This window comes from Dermacentor silvarum, chromosome 4, assembly GCF_013339745.2.
Source record: "Dermacentor silvarum isolate Dsil-2018 chromosome 4, BIME_Dsil_1.4, whole genome shotgun sequence".
NCBI lineage: Eukaryota > Metazoa > Arthropoda > Arachnida > Ixodida > Ixodidae > Dermacentor > Dermacentor silvarum.
Genome location: NC_051157.2, coordinates 72,109,984 through 72,137,982, shown reverse-complemented (window position 1 = coordinate 72,137,982; position 27,999 = coordinate 72,109,984).

Below are 27,999 nucleotides of genomic sequence, written 5' to 3'. Positions count from 1 at the left end.
ATGTAAGACTCCACCACATGCTCAGTGTGATACGTAATAGAAGCAGCCGTTCTTCCTGAAGTGCACACAGTGGCGGTGCCAAATGAGGCCCGAATACGGTTAAAAGGGCCCATAGCACGAAACAGGACGACAAGAGACGGGGACGAGCTTCAACTTCCAACTAAAGTTTATTGGGCTTGTACCTGGCATCGCCGTCCTGTTGCTTGAAGTTATATATATATGCTCTTGTAGCATGACGTAATGCAAACTTGCTTAATCTGCCATCCTTCTAAATGAGGTGATGACATATCCCAGAGGCACGTCGTTGACTCTGCAGATTATCTTTTATTGCAATAGCAATTATATGGACACTCCAAAGCAGATTTCTGCCGTCGCCGTCGCCGTGAGGTTATCTATGACGTCAATGGAGATGAAATCGTCGCCACGTGCCGAACGCTGTATGTGCGAGTGAAAGGGCGCGAGGGACGCGCGCGTTCACGGGGAGTGAACCCACGGCGGAGAACAAACGCGCGTTCTGCGCCGTGCTCCCTTAAGGGCTGCAGAAGTAGGCGTCTCTTTCCTCCTTTAATTTCACCCGTATATGTAGAGCAAACGCGCCTTCTTCCGACGCGCGAAAGGCCGTGGGGGGGAGGGGGGGGGAAGGGAGGCGACGTTTAGCTGCGGCACCAAGTGCGTATTTATGTCGACGTTTTGCCCGCGTTCGCACCGAACGCGTGCGGCGTCTGTGACTGTTGCCGGTGCCTCTGGCGGCGGCTCGGAGGTTTTCGACGAGATCAGAACTGGACACTCGTCGAGCAGCGTCGGAAGTTTTTGCCACCTTCTCCCCTCGCAACGTTTCAAGTTTCTGTTTGTAGATGTCTGCTTACTCGTGCTTAAGCAACTTCTTCACGTGCAACACATGCGCGCTAGATCTACACACTCATCTAGTCTGCTTGATTTAAACATTGCGAGGCGAGAAGGTGGTAAAGACTTCCGACGCAGCTCGAAGAGTGTCCCGTTCTGATGTCGTCGAAAACCTCCGAGCCGCCCCCAAAGGCTCCGGCAACAGTCATCAACGCCGCACGCGTTTTGTGCGAACGCGGGCAAAACACCGACGGCGTCGAGAACAGTTCTGCGTGTTGCCGGTGCTGCTGCATGACCAAGTTTAAACAGCTGATAAAGCTACTATTATTACTCCGTATAGCTCTCTACAAATTTGCTATCGCAATTGATGCTTCGCCTTTCGGGTGAAACTGCGACAACTTTTTCTAGATAAGCCGCACACATCGTGTGTGCAGTACAGATGGACACCAAAGGCTGTTCGGAAGACAATGAGGTGCATTCATTGATTTTTTTGTGATTTAATCAATATTCCTTTTATATTGCTACATATAAAGTAGCACGGGAATGACTACGATACAGGTATATTTACAAACGCATATGCATGTAGCTCTTACCAGAACGAACAGCCTGTGCCAGGTTAAGACGTCGTCCTCTTCCTCTTTTCAATCATGACAGGCTTGATGTTGGTTACTGAAATAACTGTTCCGTAGAATTATAAAACCCAGTGCTGCTTGAAGAACTCGTCAGGAGCACATTTTCTCCTTCGCACTCAGTCCAACGTCTTTGTGTTAACGCATGCCGCAAAATGATACGTTCTCTTGATTATGCCCTCGCACGTCTCGTATTGAAGCCAAGAACGCTTTTACAAAAAGAAAGAGGTAATAAATTGTGCCTTACCCACAACGAATTGGCAAAACCCCAACGCCGAAATTAAGTAGACAGGGAAAAAGAGCTATATATGCGCGCACGCTCCTGATTGAATTCTAGTGACGACAGGAAAAAAACCGCAAGAACGGCTGCAAGGAAATGAATTAGACACGACAGTAAACGAGATCAGATACTTTGGAAATGAATATATTAAGAACTGATAGCTATACTACACGTAGTTTAAGAGGTGAAGAAGGCAAAGAAGGAGCAGGTTTTCACGTGCTTGAACGCTATCCTATTGTGCCCGTTTTAGGTGCCAATCCGCTCCATATTCATGGTATCCCTGAACAAAGTGCACTTTGTATGGTGCCGTCCGACCACTTATTTCTGATAAGACGCCATGTTAGGAACTACACATTGTAACCAATTGGCCTGTATTGAATCTTGAATCTGTTACCTGCATGACCCGGGAGTTTTTGCTAACGCACCAATAAAATTAGTACGTTGCCATAGAGGCTACAACAAAGGGTACATGACGAGGGCTATTCAAGCAGATCGCTAACAACAAAAGGAACTCAGTGGCTGTGTATCACGTTGAGTATAGTGCTATGAAGTGACAAATCGTCAAAGCGTTTCATAATTTTCATCGCGCACATAGATTCCTGTCCTCTTATATTCCACCGCCACACTAGCTCTCCTAATACATTATCCTTGGTGCAGGCGCAACGGCAAAACCATGCGACGTGCATTTATCTTTTCTTATTTACTTTGTCGTTATTTAGTGACAGTCTTGTAGCTGCGCATTTGCGTCGTAATTTTTTAGGCCGCAGTTTAATTATAGCAGCGCTCGTCAGATTCCACCCGTTGTTTGCCTTGGGTCGCTGGTAATTATGTTTTCGCAGCGCTTTCCGCAGTTATCGAAGAAGCTAACAGATCCACCCGGCCGGACCATGGCGGAACAAGGGAATTAACGGGTACAGAACGCAGCTGGCGCCACTGTGTGACTCCTATGCTCGCCGACCCATCTGTGTAGGTCCGCAGGTGGTCTTGATACGCTGCACTCAAATCGTCTGGCACGAGAAACTTCACTTCGGGGGTTGGAATGGTGCATTTTACGTGTAGCTGGTGCACCCTGACGCGACCGATAACGTTCCGCCAATGATTGCGTTCACTCTGTCTGGTTGTGAAGTTTTGACACTAAGAGCCGCAAAGAGGCTAACAGAGGCTACTTAGATTTTGTCGACAAAATATGATCAGGAATTGTCACAAAAAGAAGCTGCATAAGTGCGTAGCGTAAGATGCGAGTTGCTTGTGCAGAAGGTGAGTATTAAATTAGCAGGATGCTAGGCGAGGCACACAAGGAAGCTACAGTGTAGTTCGAGCAATAAAAGCGCCGCTTGAAACAGGATGACAGTCACACTGGGTCGAGTCTGGGTGAACGGTAGCAAGATAACAAGGAAGTACTGCTACAGAGACAAACGCAGAAAGACAGCGACGACTATAGAGCCCCGTCGACAAAAGTAGAAAGTATGAGACGCCGAAGAATATAAATTGAGAACAGAAGATTGGGGTTCCGAAGAGCTTTCTCGTAAGGAAGCCTGTCTATTCGTTCGCCAGTTTCAAGTTGCATATGCTTGTGACTTTCTGAAAGAAACTCCAAATGAGAAAAAAAGAGAATGACTCAACATCAGTTTAGCACTAAGGTGACCTGGTTTTGTTCAGATTTTGTTCAGAGCTGCGTTTTCCCGTATTTGCGCTAGCAAACGAAGCAGACAACTGCTCGCGGCCGGAAATCGACCTCCTTTTCTGGGAAAATAAAGAGAAAGGCTGTGCTGAATGCGGAACGTGCTACAATGTGCCAAAGTGAGGTAGAAACACAGAATGTCTTTGCTGCACAGTGGTAAATGTTTATTTTATTGCAAGATCTAAATAATCACTCAACCTGTTTCTTTCCTTTGTCAGGAACGAGAGGCAAGATAATATATCGCACTTTGTTACGTGTTGATAATACTGGTATTAACAAGCAGATACACGTCTGTATGTTCAATAATGATTTCCTAATCTTGTGCCATTTTTATGCAAAGCGACCGCAATTAAGTACGCCGGTATCATGCTGGCAAACCTTTCTACTTGGTGCAAAGTCGCAATTGCTGGAGCAGCTGGCCAAATTATTTCACAGTATGAATCTTATAAGAGCTCAAAAATAAATTAGAGTTAGTGGTCGAGAGAGAGAGAGAGAGAGAGATGGATGTCTATAATGGAATGCAGAGAATTCTGCCGGCTTCTATTTAGAAGCTTAAAAACTCTGCAACTGAATAGGGAGTGGACACGGGTACAGAAACAGCCTTGGAGGAGAAGGAGGGTGAAATAAAAAAAATTATGGTATGCACAGGCGAGACAGAGGTGATGTTGTTGTTATAAATACTACTTGAGCTTGACAATCAAGCTAATGTCTTGAAGGAGGAAGACCAAAAAATTTAAAGCTTGACTTCGCTTTGAAGGATAAGGAGCGGACATAGGATTGGAGTTGAAAATATTTCAGGCCAACATAAACCTTCTTGTATTCACCGAGCAATCGGATTTGATCTCCCGTTTATTTCTTTTGTTTTTCTTCGATGAAAAACTTTGATGGAAACTTCTAACTACGCATACTTTTATGGTCACCCTGTACACGCTGACTGAAAATGTCACGTAGTGGCTTCAAACTGCATGATTATTAAAACTGATACCTCTTGAAATCCTCGTCCTAAAACATCGATGGGCCGGATGGCGTTTAGAGTTCAGTACCCCCTTTCAGAGTTGCCAACTCCGGTCACGTGAGCGTCGAGAAAGAGGCACAACCTATACTAACGACCTGACGGAAGCACCTGCCACAATTCTTGCATCTGGTTGATGTCATCATCCTCAAGAATTAAATGGTCATGACAGTGAACGAGAAAACAAAATGTAGCACATCCTGAAGGTACAGTCACGTGAAATACGATCTACATTACGTGATGGTGATTCAAGGGGCCCAAAGATTGTACGCCGGCGCCGACATACACAATATTGCAGAACAAAACAACATTCTGATTATTGCTATTCATCAATCCAATTTTTCGTATATCGGCGCCACCGTGTAGCCTTGGGGCCTCTTCAATCGCAGACACCGTGTTGCAAGTCATATTGCACGCAACTTTACATTGCTTCAAGCATGCCATGAGCTCTGGTGGTGTATCGTGAGTTAGATCGCAGATATCCTTCTACGCCTCATCTGCTCTGTTTAAGCACTGCTGTTGGAATTCAGTGCTCGAAGCAGTGCACTGCAATAGTTTATGTCAGATTTAAGAGGGGTGGGGGGGGGGGGGGAGGCAGAACAGAAAATCTACCAAGATGCTAATTTGATAACTTCTTTACAGCGATAGCCGTTATGGGCCCACGTTTACTTTATTGACCCTAGTATGGGTTCCCCTCGTCGTGTTTATCCATCTAAACTTACTTCTGCGAATCCAAAATATGTCCTCCTTATGTTTTCCAATTTCCCTAACTCTCTACCATACTTTCGCGCTCGCGTTTATTTTCTCTTCTATTATCTTTTTCTAAATTCTGTGTGAAAAATTTGTTAGACCTTCTTTCTCGCATAGACTTTCTTTGGTTCAATCTCAGCATGTTTTTTTTTTCGTTTTGCTCTAGCAATGTGTCGACTAATCTCTGGAATATTCGCTTTCCTCATTTAAAGCATTTTTTGTATTTTGATTTACCTTGCCTATTTTGCGGCTTTCCCCCAATTCTAGGTGCGTCCTGCACATAGGGTATGTGCAATTTTCTAAGGCCGCCTCCACTGTCATGATCATACTCACTATCCGGAGCAACTATTAAAAGGCACGTCTACCCTAGGATGTCGATTATGTGCCTTGTTAGACAAAGCGAAGCAACCTTACCCTCGCCCAATCGATCGATAGCCGTCAAGTCCCTTCAGACATGATGAACGAGCACCAAAAGAGCTATTCTATAAAACTAACAGACTGAACCCAGCTCAGGATCTGGAAAGCCTAGTCGTAGCGGTCACTGCCATCTTCGTCGTCCAGGGTCCAGCCCTGTAAGGCGCCAGTAGCTCACCAATATTCTTATTGATCGAAGCGGCTGACGCTGAAAATAATAGGCTTGAGCCAAAATCTCGGCCGAGTGTTAATAAAAGATCGCGTTGGAGCAGTTCGGTGACCTCTGCGAAGCACAAGCTGAAAATAAGAAGAGGCTAAAATTGAACGTCCACCCTCGGATGTTCCCTTTAAAAGAATAATAACCTTTCCTAACAAGGCAAGACAAAATTGCGAAGAACGTTGATGACCAATGTAAAGTTTGCAGTTTTATAGTACATGTATTGAACTTTCAACGTTCTCACACGCGTACAGCTTGCACATTGCCCTCTTCGAGATTACACAATTTGTGAAGCAAGTGCCTCCGTCACCGGATAAATCTGATAACACGTGTCACTATGTGTCCTAAATAAGGGGGTGCTTAAGCTGGACAGTGTTATGTTTATTAATGTGTCAGTCCTGGCGGTTCATTCACTGAATGAATGACAATAACCTCAAAACATTCACTGAAAAGAATGACAATAACCTCAAAACATCACCGCAGTAAAGAGGGACACCAACTACAACTACGCGCATGTAAAAAGCAGTCATGCAGAGAACTTATGAATATGCAGAGTTCTCGAAGCAATGTCCATCCGGCCAAGAGTGAACGTCGGTATATAAGGTACACATAACAGGGCATCCGCCTATCGACTTAGTATTGCTGCCCCATGCCAAGCCCAGGGCTGTGGGGCAAGGACATAGTGTTATTCTTTAGGTAGGTAAGCTTGCACTGGACTCTCCGATTTGGGACGCAGGTTAGGATGAAATTAGAGTTTAAGAATTTATTTACCGTGAAGGCGAAGGCCTGGAGTTAAGTAAATTTTTAATTTACATCAAAGATCTTCCCAATCGCTTAGCAAGCCGAGTGCGAAGTTTCGCCGACGACTGCAATATTTGCTGTCCTATAACCAGCGCCGACGAGCACCACATTCAAAACGACATTCAGCTTATTTTGCATTCGTGCAACACTTGGTTAATGACTTTATATTCATATAAATGCAAAGTAACTCCTTTCACTTGCAAACGCTCAATCTCTGATTTCCTCTTATCACATAAATAATAACCTGGTTTTTTTAGCTACTCCATACGAGCATTTAGGCATTAATCTCTTACAAAGCCTTTCCTGGACCCATAACGTTGCTACCATATGTGCTAATACTTCAATATCACTGGAGTACTTACGCCGAAACCTACATAATTCACCCTCCAACAACCGCAAGCTAGCTTATCAGATGTTTGTTTACCCGCAGCTAGAATTTACCTTTTGTCACCGGATCAACAACCTAATCACCTTATTAGAGTCAGTACGAAATAGGGCCGCTAGGTTTATCTCTAGTTACTATAATTAAATTAAAAATTAAATTAAAGCATCTGACAATTAAAACATGAGATTTCACTTCCACCCTTAAGTACTCGTCGTGATTTTGCGCTCTTAGCATCACAAGTACTGTGCATGCAGCCAGAAAATCGTTTTTATGGCTTGTAGTCGTACCTTGCACAACACGCAGATTACATAATCACCACAGCTTCACGCGCATCTATGGAAACACGCATTCATTCAATTCGTCAGGCGATTTCCTCGTCTCCAAAACTAATCCTGATAAATTCTGCCAGCTCATAAGTTCATATTCAAGTGCGTAACTTCGACAAAAGGCATGCCTGTCCTTTATTTCCCCAATTTTATGCGTTCTGTACGCTCTCTTGTTCTTGTTTATGAGTTAATTCTTGTGCGTATTATTCTTGTAGTTTTTATCCTGTGACGTAGGAGTGGATACATTTATACATTATTTTGTTTACTGAATGAACAATATCTTTCTTTCTTTCTCTATACGCACCTTACCATCTCCTATTATTTTTGTACAATGTTTTAATGTTTGTATAAAATGTTTATACATTATTAAATTGTCCATTTTATTATATACGTATATAATGTTTTGTTATATACTCATTTAGCCCTCACTGTGACAACCCCTTTACCAAATGCCTCATATACGAAGCTTATAGGGAAACTTTAAAGAAATAAATAATACGAATAAATAAATAAATGAATAGCTAAATAAATAAATAATCTTGAACAAAGGACATGCAAAGGAAACGGAATATGATGGATGTATTGCTTTATACTGGGTTTCTCCGTAAAACAATTAGGCAATTTTGAAAAATTGCCTATGGCAGATAGCAAAATTCCAGTCCTTGAGCTGGTGTAGTCGAGGAGGCGGACATTACTTGCACTAACATTGAAATGCATAACTGCCCAATTATCAAAAATTTAATAATTAGGTTTTTAGCTTTGTAAATTCTAAATTAGAATATGTGCCTTCTGGCACATATTCCAATTTACAAATTGTAGCTGGCGAAACTGCAAGGCTTATTCACTGCACGTCTCCCTCTACTGCCGTGCCTCATAATCATATCGTGGTTCTGGCTCGTAAAACCCCAGAATTTTTTAACCTTTTGTCTAGCACCTTAAAATACGTTATAAAAGATACGAGCATTCTAGATTATTACTAGAGTTTAGTAGTTATCTCTGTGTTTGCGCACGACATTTTATTGTTTTTGCGAAGTGCCCTTGATCTTGACATCGCTAAACCTGTGGTGTAAGCTTGTATAATATTCTATGGTAGACTGCGCTCCCTCGAATTATCAGTGAATTAGAATTCGCTGTTCTGTACTCTTAAATGACATTACTTGCTGTGTAATGTCATTGCTGTGTACACATACCTTTTATGTTGATATCGTATCGATTTCTTGTGTCTTTTCTCGTTTCTTTCTTTTAGCCCGCCAATTTTTGTAAGTAATGTGTTCGTAAGAGAGGAGGATTAGCGGGCATCAACCATGATGCCAAATTGTCCTGCCCACAGAGTTTATAACACAAAAAAAAACCTTCTGGAAGATAGCAAGCGGCATGCATTGCGCTAGGTCGAATTTGTTGCGGGAAAGAACATGAGGGCACACGAAAATATCCTGACAATTATTGTCGCATGTCTAGAATCAACGTAGGGTAACTGTGAATGACAGCTTTCAACGTACGGAGGATCATTGCAACTGAATGCCAGGTTGGAAAAGCTTTGTAGTCTCGACAGATGACAAACGCAAAGAGCAGCCCATTATCAGTGGCGTGCAACTAGGTACACGAAGGTGAAAGTATAGGGAAGCGTGGAACCCACGCACGCTTACATAATGGCTTAGCTTGCACTGAATTTCTCATATAGGTGTTTTAATTTGCGAATGAACGACGCGCATCGGCGCGTAATCCGACGTAATTGATGGTGCGTTACGCCTGGCGTGATAGAACAACATGTGAAGCCGTGCTCTGTAAAATTGGACATCGCTTATGCGCACTTTCTGGTGAAGTGGCTACAGTGAAAAATGTGCTTTGGTATTCTACAGGGCGACCGAAAATACTGTAACGCACTTTGAATTTTATTTATTTTATTTTATATTGTTCGCATTTTTTGGCACCAACATTATTCAATTTGTGATGCTGGTGCTTTTTTATTTTAGAGTTTTTACTTTTACTGTTCTTGGAAGGGTTGTTATTGATGTCACGTCGTTTTAGAAAAGAAAATGGTATCTGAAAAGTTGCGGCACACAATCCTTTTGCACCACAAGCAGGGTATGACGATTCCAGAGATCGCGAAGATGCTCAAATTGCAGCGTGTTCAAGTCCATCGCGTCATCAAACTGTTTCAGGATACAGGGCGTGTCAAAGACCGGCAGTGAAGCAGGAGCCCTCAAACGGCAAAAACCCGGGAGCTGAAATTGCCCGTCAACAAGAAAATCAAGAGAAATCCACTGAAACACATGAGGAAACTCGCCCGAGAGCACGGAGCTAGCCACTCGACCATGCACCTACTCGTGAAAGAGGATCTCAAGCTCACGGTGCGCAAACCAGCGGAAGGACAGCAGCTAACAGACCAAATGAAGGCCTCCAGGCTGGAAAAGTGCCACAGGATGAAGCAGCTGAGCCGCGATAAGCCTTGAACCGGATTCCATACACCGATAAGAAGATTTTCACCATCAAACCGGCTTGGAATTCAAAGAATCACCGAGAATTGTTGCCGAAAAGTTGTTCGCGACCTGTCAGAGTGAGAAGAACCCATTTACACGAGATCATCATGGGCTGGGGAGACAATGTCAGGCCTTGGGAAGACCAAGCTCGTTTTCTGCCGAAAGAGGTCAAACTTAATGCCGAGATCTACCGCCAGCTATTCCTAGAGGGCGCCGTTGTTCCCTGGGGTCAACAGAATGCAGAAAACACTGACTGGTGGCTGCAGCAGGACTGGGGCCCTGCACACGGAGCGAAGACGACTCTCGAGTGGTGTGAGGCGAACCTTCCCCGCTTCTGGGGGAAGTACGTTTGACCTTAAAATACCCCCGATCTCAATCCGACGCACTTGGCTGTTTAGGGGATCCTGGAGGAAAAAGCGTGCTCTTTCAAGCACAAATCTATCGAATCACTCGAACGTGCTTTGGAGAAGGCCTGGGAGGAAATCACTCCAGAAGACATCACGGCTTTTTTGAAGAATTTCTGGAAGTGTCTTCAAGCACAAGGTGGACGTATCAAAGCACAAGGTGGACATCTTGAAACTGAAATTTGAGTTCAACAAAATTGAATGGTCTTTCGAATAAAATAAAGCGCGCCTCGTTTTGTTCGTCCGTTCAAGAGTTATGGTTGTTTGCTCGGGTTACAGTATTTTTCGGTCACCCTGTCGTTTTTAACAATGTGAGAACACAGGCTTAGCGGCCGAATAGCAATGCGGCATGTTCATTTGTACAGGTTTGCGCGGGTAAACAATTGCATGTAAATGTGAAAGAGTGAATTCAGATTTTCACATTTTACTGTGTAATCACGCACGCACACGGGCACACGCACACACGCAGGCAGAGCAAGGCAGAGCAAGGCAGAGCAAGGCAGAGCAAGGCAGAGCAAGGCAGAGCAAGGCAGCGCAAGGCAGAGCAAGGCAGGGCAAGGCAGGGCACAAATTATGATGTGCTGCGCAATTATACTTCCTCACTAGACATTCATATATTACTCTTTCTGGTTGAATATGACGTTCCACGAGAAAGTCAACTGATTGCGATGCTCAAAATGTCATAATACCAACAAAATGATAAATGCTATATAATGCCTCAAATCATATTGCAGCCTAATCAGAGAAGCCAAGCAGTTTCGACCAGGATGCACGAGCTGATCATGAATGTTTAGGATTTAGAAGGGGTCCCGAAATCAGCATTGTTGCCTGTAATGTATATCACCGCACAAGGCTGCAATGAAAAAAAAAATACAGGATGTCTGCGTGCTTGTACCAAGTATTTTGAGCATTCTATACTTTTTGCAATGAATACCGCAAAACGACATGCATGATCGCGGAAAGAAGTTAAAACGAGTAGCGAGCTTGACCGAACATATTACTACGAAGTTACGCCAACCCCAGAGAGACATTCTGGCTGGAGCAGACGACAAAGAATACGGGTCTGTCTGGCGCTGGGGGCTTTTTTTATGTTTACTATTACCGGAGAGAGGCGAGGCTCCCCCAGAAGACCTTGTCTTTTTTTCTTCGATGTCAAACGCTGCGGAGTCAGCTTAACTTCACCTACCCCACCTTACCCTGCAGAACCATCTTACGCTAACATAGAACCCTTTACTTAACGTTCACTTTTCTTTACTTCCCTTTCTCTTAGACTGCACTAGCCTTCAGGATGAACAAAGCCGCACTTCCGGTTCCGGTTACGGACACACGCAGTTGCAGCGAGCCTATCTCGGGCTTCATTTCGGTCTTTTTTGCTAGTTAGGCATTTTTACTGCGCAGTACATATATCTGCATTAACGTGGTGCGTCTTTTATTGCGATACCAATTATATGGACACTTCAACCAGATTTCTGCCGTCGGCGTCGCCGTCGCCGTGAGGTTCCGCATAGATTCCAAGGGCGATAAAATCGTCGCCGCGCGCCGATTGCGCGCGCGAAAGCGCGCGGGAGACGCGCGCGCTATCACGGAGAGCGAACGCACGGCCGAAAGCAAACGCGACCGTCGCGCGAAAGGCCGTGGGCGTATGAGAGGGAGGGAGGCGGGGCGACGCTGTGCTCCAGCACTAAAGGCGTTTCTTGCAATCGGGCGTAAGAGGAACTTGCCACTCAATCTACCACGCGAATCTACCATGCTTCGCCTTTCGGGCAAAACTGCGATTTTTTCATTCCAAGCTTCATTTGGACACCTTTTTGGATGTCCTACCGGCACTAGAAGGATTCAAATCATCTACTACAGGTATACCAGGTGAAACTGATTGCATACACAGATCCCACGAACCCACAATCAATCTGAAGTCTCCAAAGACATTGTCTTCAAAAAAAGTTGTTGGATTATTAGGAGCAGAAAATCTTAATCAGAACGCGCCAGACGGTGTTTTTTTTATAGAAAAAAAAATAAACAAGAGAACACAAAGAAATAACATGTCACTTTGAAGAAGCCATGAAACTATCCGCAGGGAAAGTTGTCCCCTTTATAAAAAGCTGAGCTTTGAACTTTGTTTCCGCGCAAGTATAGAGAACGGGTGCATATAATAACACTGGCGCTCCTGCCGAAGTTCTTTCTATCGCTCCCGACGCCTCGATCCTCGATTTTCAATTCAGGCAGCAGAATTCTCTAGAAAAAAAAAAAAACCTCGTCATAGTAAGATACCTCGAATCTGAGAAAACCCAGAAACATCGGTGGCGTATCACACGCGAACCAGGTGAATTGGAACGCAAAACTACAAGATGCGTCTGAGCCTCTTATCTCTTCGAGAAAAATTGCGCAGCCACCCGAATCGGACTTGCCTTTTTTGTTTGTTGGTGGTGTGGGCACCGTGATTGGAGCCATGCGGCACTCTGTGGGCACATACCTAACCAGGAACGTGGTATGCGCTCGGCGGAATCTACAATTCCTTTTTTTTCCGTCCCGAGCTCGGGATCTTTGGCTTTCCTTTCTGAATTCTTAACACGAACCATCGAATGGGAAGAGCTTTGATCATATACCATACATTACGGCATATAATTCTTTAGAACATTGGTCTGTTAACAATTCTGTAGATATCGTGGCTGATTCGCTTTTTGTTGTTTCGCTTTCTGTGTGCTACTAGCACTGTAATGAGAAATGTTGAGCAAAGCGTGCATCTGTAGTTATGGAGGGGTTGTACCTACACAGATGAGCCCGTTAGGACGGGAACGAACCGCGCTAGGACGGGACGAAGTGAGTACGACAGACAAGTGAGTAGACAGACATTTCGTCCCGTCTGTCTCCGCAAAGTTCGGGAATTATTATCTCGAAACTGGTGTCATCCTAAAAATTTATTCCAAGTGAATCCGCCTTGCAAACTCCACGGCTATAATTTGTAAATTTCAATATCGGCCATCAGGTTATTAGTTAACAATTGATTAGTGAATTTTTGTTAATTAGTCGATTATGCATTTTAAATTTTTGTGCAAGTAATGCCCGCCTCTTCGAGTAGACCAGCTCATTAACTAGAATGGGGCTATCTGCCACAGGCAACCTTAAATAAATTTTGAAAGTGTTTGCTGGAACACCCTGCATGTTAAAGGTAAACATGATAAACCATGGTTACAAAGCGCGTATGTTGAAACCGCTGACTGCTTTCCTCGGATGAGTTGTTGTCAGACGGTCGGAGATGTTGATTATTATTTGCTACGATTTCAATTGTGCAAGATAAAGCACAACTTGGAATGAGAAAGAACCGCTTGACAGCACCAAGAGCTTCCAGTGCATTAATATGTACACGAGCCGTAACCCCACTACCGAGAGATGGTCTTTTGTGACATGTGGAAGTCGACTTAGCCAAGTCTTTGTATATTTCTTGCCAAAATTTGATTGTTGTTTTTAGGACCATATATAAATTTAAGATAGTTCTCTGCCAATTAGCTAAAGAAAACAGCAGTGGCGAGCAGCCTTCCAAGCAGATTCTTTTTTTAGACGAAGTGGCTCACGCCATCTCATTCGCATCTGCAAGCGGATATTGCTGAATCCTGCGCGAGTCGGGATGAAAGCAGTCAGGATTTTGGTGGAAGCGAAGCGGTGTCTAAAAATACCCTGGCCTAGTCGGCTGAAGGAAAGAAAATGAGCAGTGACCTACTTAGCGGAGGAGCTAATTAGGCCTTGTTTGACAGGCTAGCACCGAATGCCGGAGAGCAGGAAAGCGCTAAGAAGTGAATAAACAGCGGCTGGCCCTCAAGTGTCTGCTTATAGTCGTGTGACAACGATGAGAGCAGTGATGTTATTGGAAGGAAAATGAAAGTATAGAACACGGCGTTCTTCCCAACGTTCCACGAATGACGAAAACTGGCATTTGCCTATGTATGACTATACTGAGCGACACTATGACAATGTTTTGCAAGTGTCATATAGACCACATGCGCAACCAAAGTTTGCAGTCAGAACACGACGCTCGAATTCTGTGGCTACAAGCTTTTGTGAAGAATCTACAAGCTTATCTGCGCCTCGCAAGGCGCCTTCACGTCCACTTCTCGTTGCTTTCCGGAGTAATTACGTTTCCTGCTAAGGATGGAATTATTTTTTTTTCTTCTGGTCGTTGGAGCGCGGAGGACGTCAGAGCGAGAGTCACCAGAACGACAACGAAGGTTACGTGAGGAAACTTTAGCTTCACGCCTCGCGAACAGCGTAAGCGCAAAGTGATAACAGTGATGATCTTACTAATATCAGTAGTACCGACAATTGGTTAAACTTAAAAGAAAGGACATTTATATGTACAAAACTGTAGGTTTGAGGTCGGAAATTGGAATTATACTTCGCGCTTGTGAGAAGTTGCGCGTAAGCAATGACATCGAAGCGACGCTAGCGAGAGCTGAGCTGCCAGTGAACTCTGGAAATGCGACAGACCTGATGAGCGCGCAGGCTTTGGGATGAGCCGGGAAAAGAGTGGCGAATATTAAATTTCCGTTGGAGAATTGGCGTTACGACAGCACCAATACGACTTCTCTTTCATATCTCGCACTGGGTAATAGATTCGCTCACGAGCCTCGCGCCCGTCGACATGTGGCAGTTAACGCTTCGGCGCTTCCAGGAATCAAGGTTGGAAATGTATCTGTGTGTCTGCATTTCTCATTTAGGTGGAATGAGAAGTGGTAAAGGTAACGATAAAGTTTATAGAATTGCAGTATAAAGTATTCGTTGATGACACACGTATTTGTTCCCGCCTTACAAAAAAAAAATAGCAGTGGCGATTTAGCAGTATATGTAATAGAAATTCTTTAGTATTACGTCGCCCCTGTGTGAGGTACCAGTACCATGACTTAAACCTCGTTCACCACATTGCAAAGTGCTGATCATGAACTTACTCCACATACGTCCTTCTAAGCTCCCCCGTACCCTCTCTAGCTCTACCACGTGACTGGCTTCCCACACTTCAGCCACATACATGTTTTTTTCTACTTTGACACTCCTAATGCTACCGCATTGGAACAGAGGGCTTTAGTTATGACAATTCCACGATGAATGACTGTAGAAGGGTTTACTTACTGTAGAACGGCTACTTCGAAAACCTCTTCAGTAGAGCTGCGATTCACGATAGAACGAACAAGAAGGAGATGCTAGTCTACAGTACCCATTTGATTCTGCCTGGTTCTAGAAAGTAGTATTAGGGATCATCTAATAGTGCTTACGAAAAGGCTGGACAGGGAGTTGTTTTCTACTTCAACAGCATACTTCGTGATCACGCGAATTCCAGCACTTTTCATTTTTGTGTGATGTAGACAGGTTGCTTTGGTTTTCTTTCACTTTCTCAGCTCGTTCGCCATGCTGATACGAGTATTAGAATTATTCTCCAGAATAATATTATTGTTTTTCCCTATTATTTGTTCTTCAACCCAATCAGAACCATTTTCAGGTAATGAACGCAGTGAAGAGTGGTTTAATCGCTCCGGGCTGCATTGACTGAAGCAGAGCGACAACAGTAACGAAAAAAAAATTCGCTTCGACACTCTGGCTAAAATGTTTTGTCTTTGTCGCATCCTTCGATACTCCGATAGAATGTAGAACGAGCATATTCACATTGTTTCTTTTTTCCCATGTGTTTAGCAGAACAACCCTTCCACTTTTCTGCAATTCTCTCCACCACCATCGTTCTCGTTGCTCCTGTATTCAGGAGAACATTGTGGTGTATAAAACAGATTGGGGTATATATTCGCCTATATCAACACCTCGCTCACCGAATGACTCTAAAGACGGTTTCACATAATTGAGGGCCATACGGTATTTCATTACAGACACCGAAAAAGGGTTATATAAGTGGGGCGCGTGCCGTATGCGCTGTTAAGTATGACATAAGGTACTTCACGTGATATGAAAGCTTCCGAGAAGCTTAGGAACGTAAGTGGAGAGATAAGCATCCGCAGTATACGTTGCCATCGTAACAGGTTGTGCTCTATTAGGTAGGAGACGTTATTGTGCGCTGCAGCCGACACATTGGCCTGAATTCATGAAACGAACCCAACTATTTCGAGGCGAAGTAACGCGTCTAGCGGGAACGGTACACCGCGTGTATACCGGGGGATGAGAAAGTAGGTGCGCATTATATGTATATTTGCGGGCAATATGACGTTTTGTCGGTACACTATCTGGTTTCTATTGGATGTTATGCTCTGCGGCTTTAATCAAAACTCCTAGCAAGTAACGTGAATCACTGCGAAAAAATGTTAAAACACAGCGCGAACAAAATAATGAAATCACCCATGTGTGTCATGTTGTCCTTCTTTTTCCCTTGGAATGTTTGGTTTCGCTGTAGTTTCAAACTTTGCCAATTTGTCATATTTTTTCGGATTGTTTACCTTATCATGGCCGACGAATCCTGTTTCGAAGGTACAAAGCACGACCACGTACGACGGCATTTCGATTTGGAGCACATACGTATCGGCCGAAGCTGGCAGATACCTTGGGTCACTCGGTTGGCGCGAGAGGTTTGATTGATTTATTATTTCATTGATAGATATATAGATAGATAGATAGATAGATAGATAGATAGATAGATAGATAGATAGATAGATAGATAGATAGATAGGCTCAGTACAGCTGAAGTAGGCAAATAATGCTATTCACTTTAATAGAGAAACACAAAAACGAGGAGGCGGCGTAAAAGGGAGTTAAGCATACGATATGAGTATCTACATATATACGAATCACAGAAAATAAACTCTGAAATGTGTCAATGCAGGCAGAATACTTAGTACATGTTTTTTTTTTTTTGCAGTAGAGCCATAGGACAGTCTCTAATGCAAAAAAAGCCATGCAGAAAACGAGGAATGCTGCCTGTTATACTTTGATCAAGATGATAATGATAATAATAATAATAATAATAATAATAATAATAATAATAATAATAATAATAATAATAATAATAATAATAATAATAATAATAATAATAATAATAATAATAATAATAATGTAGGGTGCAATTCTTGTGGTGAGCAGTCCAGCTCTATCAGGTGTATATACGGAATAGAGGTTTGCATGTGTGAGCGAGTTTTAAAGTTTGGATAAGGGAGGGCTCTGGGGATGGGGAGTTCCCAGTAAGTATGGAGTGCGTTGGGGTAATTCGTGTATGCTTGACATACCGGTTTGCCAAGTCTATTCTTAATGTGATGTTCGATAGAATCATTGCGTATTCTAAGTGTTTGTTACCTGTCGTATTAGTACAGCGTCTTCTATTGTGTGTCTTTAGAGCGAGCGGCCTCTTGTTACCAGCTCCGACGGGCCATCCTAGTGTCTGCTATGTCTCGTGAATTTTTTCAACGAATTTCGCCGTTGAGCTCAGTCAAACACCAAGACATGTTGAGGTGATCGAACGTATCAGGTATCGAGTAGAGCATGTATACGTAATTGCTGGGGCTTCAAAATGTTCGTGATTAGCAAAATCACAAAGTCCGTAAATGACACCGGCAGGTGCGCCGAATATCGAAATAGGCGTCGAGATTTTTCAAAGTTCCTAACCGTCTTTATGCAAAATACTCATCTTTGAATGATCTCTGTAAAGATTACAACATCTCAAATATGGAATTAATTTAGCTGCGGCATCTGCAGCATCTACGTAATCTCTGTGAAAGTTGAATCTGAAAATCCTTCCTGGCATCCAGAGCGTTGCTCAAGGATTAGGTTTTTCTTGATCTATGCCTACTAAACTTTACGTATATATATTTTTATTGGCCCCGTAAAGGCTCAAGTGCTCACAGCATTAAAAAAAAGTAACGTTACTTGTCAGCTCACCTACTGCTAGAAAGCTTGCACCCCGAGTACGAGCCTGTCCCCTGCATCTCAGCAAATGGGATGGATGGGGCCAGCCAACTGTAAAACCATAGATGCATGCAAACAATGCACTACGCTGACGCATTGGCTAGAAGGCGCCATAGGCACTCGCAAAACAGAAGTTTTACATGAAAGGTGAAGAAACGGCTACAGGACGAAGTCGGTCGACGAGGGCATCAGAGAGCTCGGGACCACGCACTCAGATGTTTGTTCTGCGTTAGGGTGAGTGGCGTCAGAAGAGCGGAAAATTGGCCGTTGGTCGAAGCGAAAGGAACTAAGCGTGTTTCTTCATCCATCTTCCAGCTGAACGGTTGGAGAGGAGTTTAAAGCGGCATGGGCCTGCGCGTCATGCAAATGCATCGGCGCAGGCTTCGAAAGCGCTGGCACGTCCCCTGTATGCTAAGGGCTGCCTCCATTGACTATATAGTGAAAAGAACGGCCGGCCTATAAAAGCTTCTGAGAAAGGTTGAATGCGCAGATGCTTTGGTTGATCTTCTTTGGCATTACGGGTGAAACTTTTGGAACGGTTCTCCTTTTAAAGGACAAATTCATTTCCAAAACTGCAATTAAATACCGTATAAATGCGCATGTAAAAATCATACGCTGAAAGAGGTGAACGGACGCTTTGAGAGACGAGAGACAAAGAAGTGACAACCGTCGCTTTATGCGAAACCATGCCAAGGCGACTTTATCAGTCCAAGGAAAAAGAAGTGTACTATTTGCTGCCAACTCACGAAAAAATTGCTTTGTGGCAAATAACATGTAAGCATGTAAGCGTGGTGGTGCTATGTCGGTACACGACATGCAAGAAACATTTATTGCAAATATTTCAATTGACGCCATGAAGTGGCACAGATTTCGGACAATGTTTCCCGAATGAGGCTTTGTGTGGAAAAAAGATTCTTGACTGGACCACGACACATCTGACATGAACCAAAAAAATGGTCAACTACACTGCGCACTGAACGGAATTTTAGAATGTTTTTAATAGTAGTTATCAGCCGATGCGAACGAGCGGTGCCGTTTACCAGGTCTCAGAACCAAGCAGCAATGACCTCAGAACTACTTGTGCCTCCTTCCCCAGAACGTCGTGCATGTTCAGCTTCTCTAGCCTTGTCTAATGTGAGTTCTTTTTTTCTCCGAAGTAGCACTAGAACGTCACACTTTCTCTGTTTTCCGGTGTTTCTGCATGCATATTCAGTCGGCGCTGCTCGCGAAGGTACTGCACGCTAAAGACAGTTCGGTGACGATGATGCCATGTCGAACGAACCCCAGCGGCGAGCATGTGAAATCAACTGGCTGAGCACTAACAAGCCTGTTTCCTCCCTACAGATCCCGCAGTCCCCGTCAAACAAACATGACTGCCACCTGCGAGCGTTGAGAATTCTGGTTGGTCCGAAGGTGTGGCAGAAGAAATGAGCTCATGGCGATGTAAATGAATTTAAAGGATATTGCGAGATGTTATGGCGGAGTGAGAAGAAGAATATGATCTGGGAAGGGGGAAGCGCGGGAGAATGGCGCCTCGAACTGCGCCTGATAGCACATGTACGTGTATATTAATTGTCAGACAGCTTCTTTATATATAATTCGCTAGAATTATGTTGGGCTACGACTTCGGCACACAACTTTTCCTCCCCCCCTCCACTACCCTCAAACCACATTACTCCTATAACGCCTTCGAGGACATCTCACCACATCCTCTTAATTAAATAATTATCGTCGGCACGGTTTAGTAATGCAATTTCTCCGGAATCAGCCCTCATTTTTCAGCGAGAAACCAACCGAGCACACGCACCGGATCCCAGTGAGGAAGGCAATGAAAATTTCCTCTAAATATTTCGGTACTTGAAGGGATATATATTAATTGTTACGGGGAGAATATTTGCGTACCATTTCTTGTTTCATTGCGTAAATCTGTTGACAATAGAACCGGTCACCAGCGTAATTTAGAGGTAACACAGCGGATATAAAGAGGATTTGTTGTATAGTTGCAGTTGCGCGCGGCAGGAGCATTCACCTATGGCGCGCCCACCAAAACACGCGACACATGTCCAGGCAGTTTAGACATTGCCCCTTCAACAATTTCTAGAACGTGAACGCAAAACAGCAACGTAAATCATCGGCAGCGTTTCGAAAAACTTACGTTTAAAACTTGGCCGAGTTACAAGTTTCAAAAAATAACGTTGATAACGTACTTTGCTGGAATAACACACGCATTTAGTGCTGCGTTAATTATACCAGTGTATTCGTCCTGACCAATCAACTGCTGTAATGCCGCAATAATTGGCGACTAAATGCCGCGAATGCGTATGTTATTAGAAGGAGGTACCCTCTCGACGTTGCTAACAAAAACTTATTGAAAGTAGGCTGATATTTTGAAATATGATTTTTGAAAATGCCGCCAATTGAGTTACGCCAGTGTGTTGCGGTGAAGCTCAGCAGATTGATGACGGGGCAATATCCAAAATTCTTGGTTATGATAGGATCATCACCAAACGTTAAAAATTCAATTATGGGGTTTTACGTGCCAAAACGAGTTCTGATTATGAGACACGCCGTAGTGGGGGACTCCGGAAATTTGGACCACCCGGGGTTCTTTAACGTGCACTACAACGCAAGTACGCGGGCGTTCTTGCATTTCGCCTTGATCGAAATGCGATGAGTACACGGGTGTTTTCGCATTTCGCCCCCATAGAAATGCGGCCGCCGTGGCCGGGATTCGATCCCACAATCTCGTGCTCAGCAGCCCAACACCATAGCCACTGAGCAACCACGGTGGGTACATCACGAAACGTGCGGAGGGTATCCAAATACGCGCTTACGCACACTGAAAATTAAGCGTTGTGACGGAAAAGCGCCGGCTCTCTCGTGCAGTACTCAGACGTGATCCGTAGTGTTTATGGTAACGATACAATTGTGTTTGCAACAGAATATATTACCTACGAGTTTCAGAAAACATTGTGCATTATAAAGTAGGCTTGCACTTCTTGTGCCACTTTGCTCGTGTAACCTCAAGCAAGGTTTACGTTTATGCACTGAAGAAGTCACACCATTAATGTCAAGTATTCTTAGTTTTTTATATTTCTGCATCACGTAGTTCACCACTTATGCTGAAGTAGAAACACCAAGTCTGTCGAATGCACATTGTTTGAGGTCGACGCAGTCATGTGACGAGGACTAAGGCGATGTCTGATGTTTGTCGAAGGAAGGATTATTAAAAGTGGTTTATGGGGCGCACAAGAGTACAGCATATGTGTAAATAAATTTAAGGGTTCGGTACCCTTTTCGTCACAGTGCACAAGCCCATTTTGGAGGTTTGACCAACGATGTGGCCATACCCAGTGGCACACATGCAATTGACTCAGAATGGGCAGTCAATGAGAAATTAAGGAAAATAAAGAGAACCGCTAAATTTGTTTTTCGCGCACATGATAGTACAGGCTTTGTGTTTACGTTAGCTGCAAAACTCTCATATTTAACTACACACGGTGTTTCATCGAAAAGTTTCAAAAATGTTTAAAGGTTGCCTGTGGCAGATAGCACAACTCTAGTTCATGAGCTGGTCTACTTGAAGAGACGGACATTACTTGCATAAAATATTATGCATAATCGACGAATTAACAAAAATTCACCAGTTCAATTTCTAACTAATTACCTTATGACCCGTATTGCAATTTACACATTACAGCCATGGAGTTCGCAAGGTGGATCCACTTGTACCGATTTTTCTGAATGACACCAGTTTCGAAATAATAATTCCTGAACTTAGCGGAGGAATGCATTGGCGTTCCAGTTACTTTCTCAACAAAACGTCGTTTTATGCACTGAAGCAAAAAAGTAATATTATAAGCGCAGGTTTTATGTCATGGTTTCTCTACTTTCTCTGTGAAAACGTGGTGCTCTAAAGCCGGAGCAAATGTGGTTAGGCAAATGTAGAAATTTTAAGCCGTCAAGGAAGTCGTTGAAAATCCTTGGCTCTTTTATTAGGCGACCTGTGTGTTTTGTGCATTCCTTGGAGCCGACGTATTAAATGTACAGACATTGGTCGTCATATTGTTTTATCACACAAGCACACGTTCGCTCACTGGCGCTATATTGTGTGTCAATTCCGTGCTACATAAGCCAGCTTTCTGTGTTCTACAGCACGGAAAAATAAGAAACTCGGTAAAGTTGGCAAGACTAGCTTCACTTCAAACTTCGAAGAACAACTGCGGTTACACAAATGGTGAAAATGGCCCCAGCATACTTAAGCTTTGGTCATGTGTCCACGTGCACAGCTCTGAATGCCACAGCCACAAACGGTGTGCGGTGGGTGACCTGATAAATGCTATGTGATAGCTAAACTATGCAGGGAAAATGTGTTTCAATACACTGACCACCTGTTATTGTTGTACAAAAGTAGTAACACATGTCCCAGGGATTTGCCTGTAGATCATGCGTAAAATGTTTCTATTAAGAAGAATTTCGCCAAGGGAAAAAGAAAGGCGGCTCCAAATTGCTGTTCCGTCGACAGCGGGAAAAGAGAGGTAAAACCTTTTATCAATTGATGCGTGGGAGTAGTCAAACTCGCCTCTTTTTCCCGGCCACACAAGTAGAGGCGGATTCGGGTCTTGAAGCAGGTGCCGCCATCTCGCCGCTGACGCTGGAACTAGTTCGCGCAGATTCCCCTCTTTTGTTGACTGCCGTCAAGAGAGGGCAGCGGAATGAACTGTGTCGTAGAGTTACCGTATATGGCTCACTTTAGCGAGCCATATCAGTCCTTAAAGGGTGATGTATGCAGCAGTTCTACTTTGTCGCGGGAAACGCGATTAACGAGTCTTGTATGTGCTATTCGCACAATGTATGCTCAGGAATATAGAATGCAGTGTGAGCATGCAAGTAGTTAAGCTCAGAACAAAGAAAACAACTGCGGGTGTCAATATCTGAAATAGCAAAGACAGAGCTTCTACGGTGAGGAGCAGTGCTGTTGGGTGACAGCGGGCGCCGCTTTTAATTCGGCGTTCACTGAGCAACATTCATTTACCAAATCAAGGAATCAAGCAAATTTAAAAATTGAATTCGGGGATCTACGTGCCGAAACCACAATATAATCATGAGGCATGCCATAATGGTGATTCCAGAATAATTTGGATCGCCTGGACTTTTTTAACGTGCCCCTAAATGAATGTACACGAGCGTTCTCGTATTCCCGCCCTATCGGAATGTGGCCGCCGCAGCCGGGATGGAACCCGCAATCTCGACCTCAGCTGCTCAGTGCCATAGCCAAGGAGCTACTATGGCGGGTCAACAAGGAAGGGGTTGGCCACCACCACTACTCATGACATATATTCCATACTTATTTTCTTGCACGTAAGACTACGCTTTTCGTGTTCAATATGACGAACGTGTCTTCTTGGTGACTGCATTGGAAGTATGCGCTTACGTTTCATTCATTCATTCATTCAAACGTCATTCGCCAAAAGAAGTTGGAGTTGATGTGGTCGGGTCCCCCAGTCCATGGGGACTATTCTATAAGTGTCCACATAGTGGACATGTTTCGTCTGCTGCTGAAGTGCTGATTGGTTGGGGGTGCCTGTCTCCTTCTGACGCATACCCCAGCCCAGCCAATCAGCACTTCAGCAGCAGACAAAATGGACATGTCCGCTAGGTGGACATTTACAAAGCCCTGGGCTGATGTTTCTGATGAGCCGAGCGCGCAACTTCATCTGCGTTGCCGTTGCCAACAATTCCGCAGTGGCTAGGCAACCATTCAAAATTACAATTTCGTGGCCTTTCTCGAGCACTTGGCCATGAGCGTGCCTTATTTGATCCAATAGGTGCTTTTGTAACTCATGACTAGGCAAATTGCAGTGTTTGTATATATAGGGCTGCTTTTCAATCGCAGTTAATGGCCTAACCATTTGGTGGCTGCTAGAGCACGTAATTAGTTGCACATTTAAGAGCCGCAAATTGTGTTGCTGTCGTAAATTAAAATTCACAAATTAACAATTCAGCGCTTATAGCTCTCATGGTTTAGGTTATCGAGTCTAATTTACATCTAGATATTGTTATGCCAAAATTTCTTCTTTATTTTGTAAAAGATGCTCCTCACTAGGCGGAAGTATCTTCCATCATTTATCAATAACGAAATTTTATTTTGAGGAAAATGAATGACGTCAACAATGAAGGACTGTCGGGAGGCAAGCTAACTCCCTAGCGGTTTCAAAACGACACATAGCAAGATAATCAACACATATTTTGTAAAGATTCTTCTGCGCAAATGTCTACGAAAACAGTTTGTAATTCGAGTGTGAAACAGCGTGTTGCACGAAGCGAATACAAGTTTCCCGCTTTCTACACAGATGGCGCTATATTTCCGAGAAACTGCTTGCAAGGGAAGAGGAGGAAGGTGTATATCGATCTTGGGGCCCTTTCTTGGCTTACTAAAGAAAGTATCACTGATACTGAAAGTGCTTGGGTTGAAGAATTCCATCATGAACTAAAATATACACTTCAAGCTTAAAAGAAATCTACACTCGTACATTTATTAGATAAGAAAAATAGAGCAACGTAGTTGCATTTGAAAGTGTTAAAGAAACTGAGACAAACGCTCCCAGGCTCAGTATATCTGTTTACTGGTAAAGTGACAAAACAATTACGGCAGAGCTCATCTCACGATAACTGTCGATGGTAATACGAATAGCGATCGAACAATGTAGCATCAGATAATATTCCTGAAGTCACGTTTATACCGGGTGTTCAAAATTAAGCTTTACGGAATTTTTTAAGAATCACCTGTGGCAGGTAGCATAATTCTTATCGTTGAGGTGGGTTATTCGAAGAGGCAGACGTTAGTAGCACGAGAAATCAAAACACATATCTAACTAATTAACATGAATTGACTAATGAACTTCTTATTTAATTAATTTCGACACATATTGCAATTTACGAATTGTCGCCGGTGACTTTGCAAGACGCATCCACTTGAGATGAATTTCCAGGATGACACCAGTTTCGATGATATTATTTCCCAACGTGTGGGACGAAATACATGGGCGTTGCAGTTACTTTTGTGCTTCAATGTATAAAACAGCATAGGAGAACAGCGTAGGAGAAGACGCTGGCCAATGGCGTAACCCAATCAAGTTGGCACATGGCAATGGCAATCAAGTGGCACAAAAATCTGGAATATTTTACCCCTAGAGGTCAAAACCGCACGTAATTTCAAGCAAATTCCAAATTCTTTTTGGCAACCAAATTCTTTTTCTTGACAACCAGAATCTCTAACTTACTTGCATCAACTAATTAGGAATATTTCTTAATGTTTCTTGTCTGTTATGAATCGACATGTTCCGTAATTCTGCTCTTAAATTCTGCACCTGACCTGTCTGTTATATTTTGACACTCGATCGGAAACTAGCCTTCCCTGGCTATCGGTCCAGATATCTGTGTAGTCATGTCCATGTGAATAAAAAATAAAGCACTTGCAAAAAAAAATGTCACAGTTTCGCCCTAAGGGCGAAGCAATGAATGCGATAGCAACACAGCAATGTCATACGAAGTAAGTTGAGCGGCTTTGGTAGCAATATGAATTGTAGTAAACATGAGCTGATTAAGTAAGCAGGTGTGCTGCGGCGTAAGTAGACCGACATGAAGAGAGACTCGATGACCACTAGAAGGCGCGTGTGAAACGGTGGTGTTCATGAGAAGCGCTTCCCGTGGGCAGCGCGTGCGAAGGGACACACCTGTAGCGCTGCACTGCCGATCCGGGCAGCATTGCGTGTGTAGCGTGCGTTGGAAAATGTGGCCCGACTATTACGAACTGAATGAACAAGCGTGGTGTGAGCGCGCACAAACACGAAGAGATCACACTGAATGACAGCAGACAACGACTGTCAAAACGCTGGCAGCAAGCATACGCCGCAGCGGGCGAAGGTACGTGCGGTCTATCGCTTCAACGGAAACTGAGCGGCGAATGCACTTAAAGGTCAGAGCCGTGTGGAGATAAGAGACGGTGCGAGCGAGCGACGAGCGCGGTTGTTGGCAGAGAAGTGCGCCCCCCCCCCCCCCCCCCTTGCTCCCTCCGGCGCTGGCTTCCTGCTTCCTTGCTTGCGCGTGGGAGATTGAGTGCGTTCGCTCTCCGTGATAGCGCGCGTCTCCGCACGCTTCCTCTCGGGCATACGGCGCGCGGCGCAGATTTTATCTATAGGGAACCTCACGGCGACGGCGACGACGACGACGACGCCGACGGCAGAAATCCGGTTCAAGTGTCCATATAATTGCTATCGCAATAAAAATTGACAAAGTTGTTCGACCACTAACATACTAAGAGCTAGGGGCTGTATGTTAGTGCAAGTCAACTTGGATCATTATTTTTCTCGTTGACGCTGTTATGGACACAAATTGCAGGATAATGTATCAATCACCCACACACTGAAAACGTTCCTATAGCAGGCAAAAACAAAAGCAGGCAAGGCCTACGCCAGACAGTCAGGCACAGACAAAAACACATATAGGAACTAGCCAAATGAAGAAAAAAACTCTTTTTAGCCCAGAAAAGGAACGAATGCGGGCTAGTTCAATACAACAAAACACAGCGCCTGCCTTCTCTCAGCGTATTTGTTTTCTTTTTCTGCCCCAAACATCTTTTTTTTTTTCATGGAATGCCAACTCGCCCAAAGATACACCCTATCGCATGTAGGTAGAACGAAACAAAATCTTTGAAAACAAAATGCCAAGTCAAGCTTCTCCCATTGTAACACACAAGAAGGCGGGCGTATGTACGTCTCGATAGAGTGTCCCGAAAAGACTATGCTGTGCACGCACAATCTTTCTGTCACTGGTGTCGCAAGTAACAACAAAATAGTGTCTATACGACGAAGAGTCCCATGTCTTAATGTGAGTAGTGTGTCTCTCCCTGGCAGAACGATAACTACAGAATTAAAAGGAAACACTCTTCGGACATATCACAGAATGAAGGGGGTGCGAGCGAATAAAACATAAATAAATATATAGCACGTGCACAAGAGAAAATAAAATATATGCAGCCGGCAAATGATTCAAGTGTCAGGCCAGTCAGTGAGTGTCGCCCAGACACGAGCTTGCCATTTCGCTTACCGCTGTCTTTGCTTATCTGGAAGCGTTAGCACGACACGGGCCACATAGGGGGGAACAAAGGCACGGGTGAGCTGAGGTGGACGGGATAACAACGAGGGCGCGATCCGGATGGGCGGAGATCCCCGCCTCGCCATCTATTTAGCGGGGATGCTGCTAGGGACAGCGCCACAATGTGCACGCCACCAGACACCTCGTAAGAATGGATAGAGCTTTCGATGGCGCCCTTCTAAGGCGAAGTATTGGAAGATTCGGGAGGGTGGTAAGAGGGAAACTATGAGGATTACTTGCTTAGGTGCGACAACCACATTGGTATTTATGTAAGTATAATCATCATGACGTTCGTGTAAACATGGCAAATCATTTCTGGGCTAATCCGCGAACTTGAAGAAGTTTTACGAACAGGGAATATTATCACGTTACTCCGGCTAGATGACAATTTTTCGTTTGCATGTGATCAACACTGTCCGCAGTCTGCGTATTGCAGGCGAGAGAGTACGAGCTTGTGATCATTAGGCATCGTCCTAAATAGGATTTCTGCTAGAGGGAGCACGCCCCATACCTCCTCCCCTTCCCCCCCCCCCCCCCCCATTTTCTTGAAGTATAAACTTGGAATATGGTGTAGTTATTTCAGGGTGCCATAAAATCACGCGCACAACATTTTCTAGCGCTTCTAATCACACTAACTTAGCTGTAAACTGGAGTGAGGCGAATTTGCCAAACACTAAGTGCACGAGTACCAAAATACACGAGGAGAGATATATAGGACTAGTGCATTCTGCCAGCAC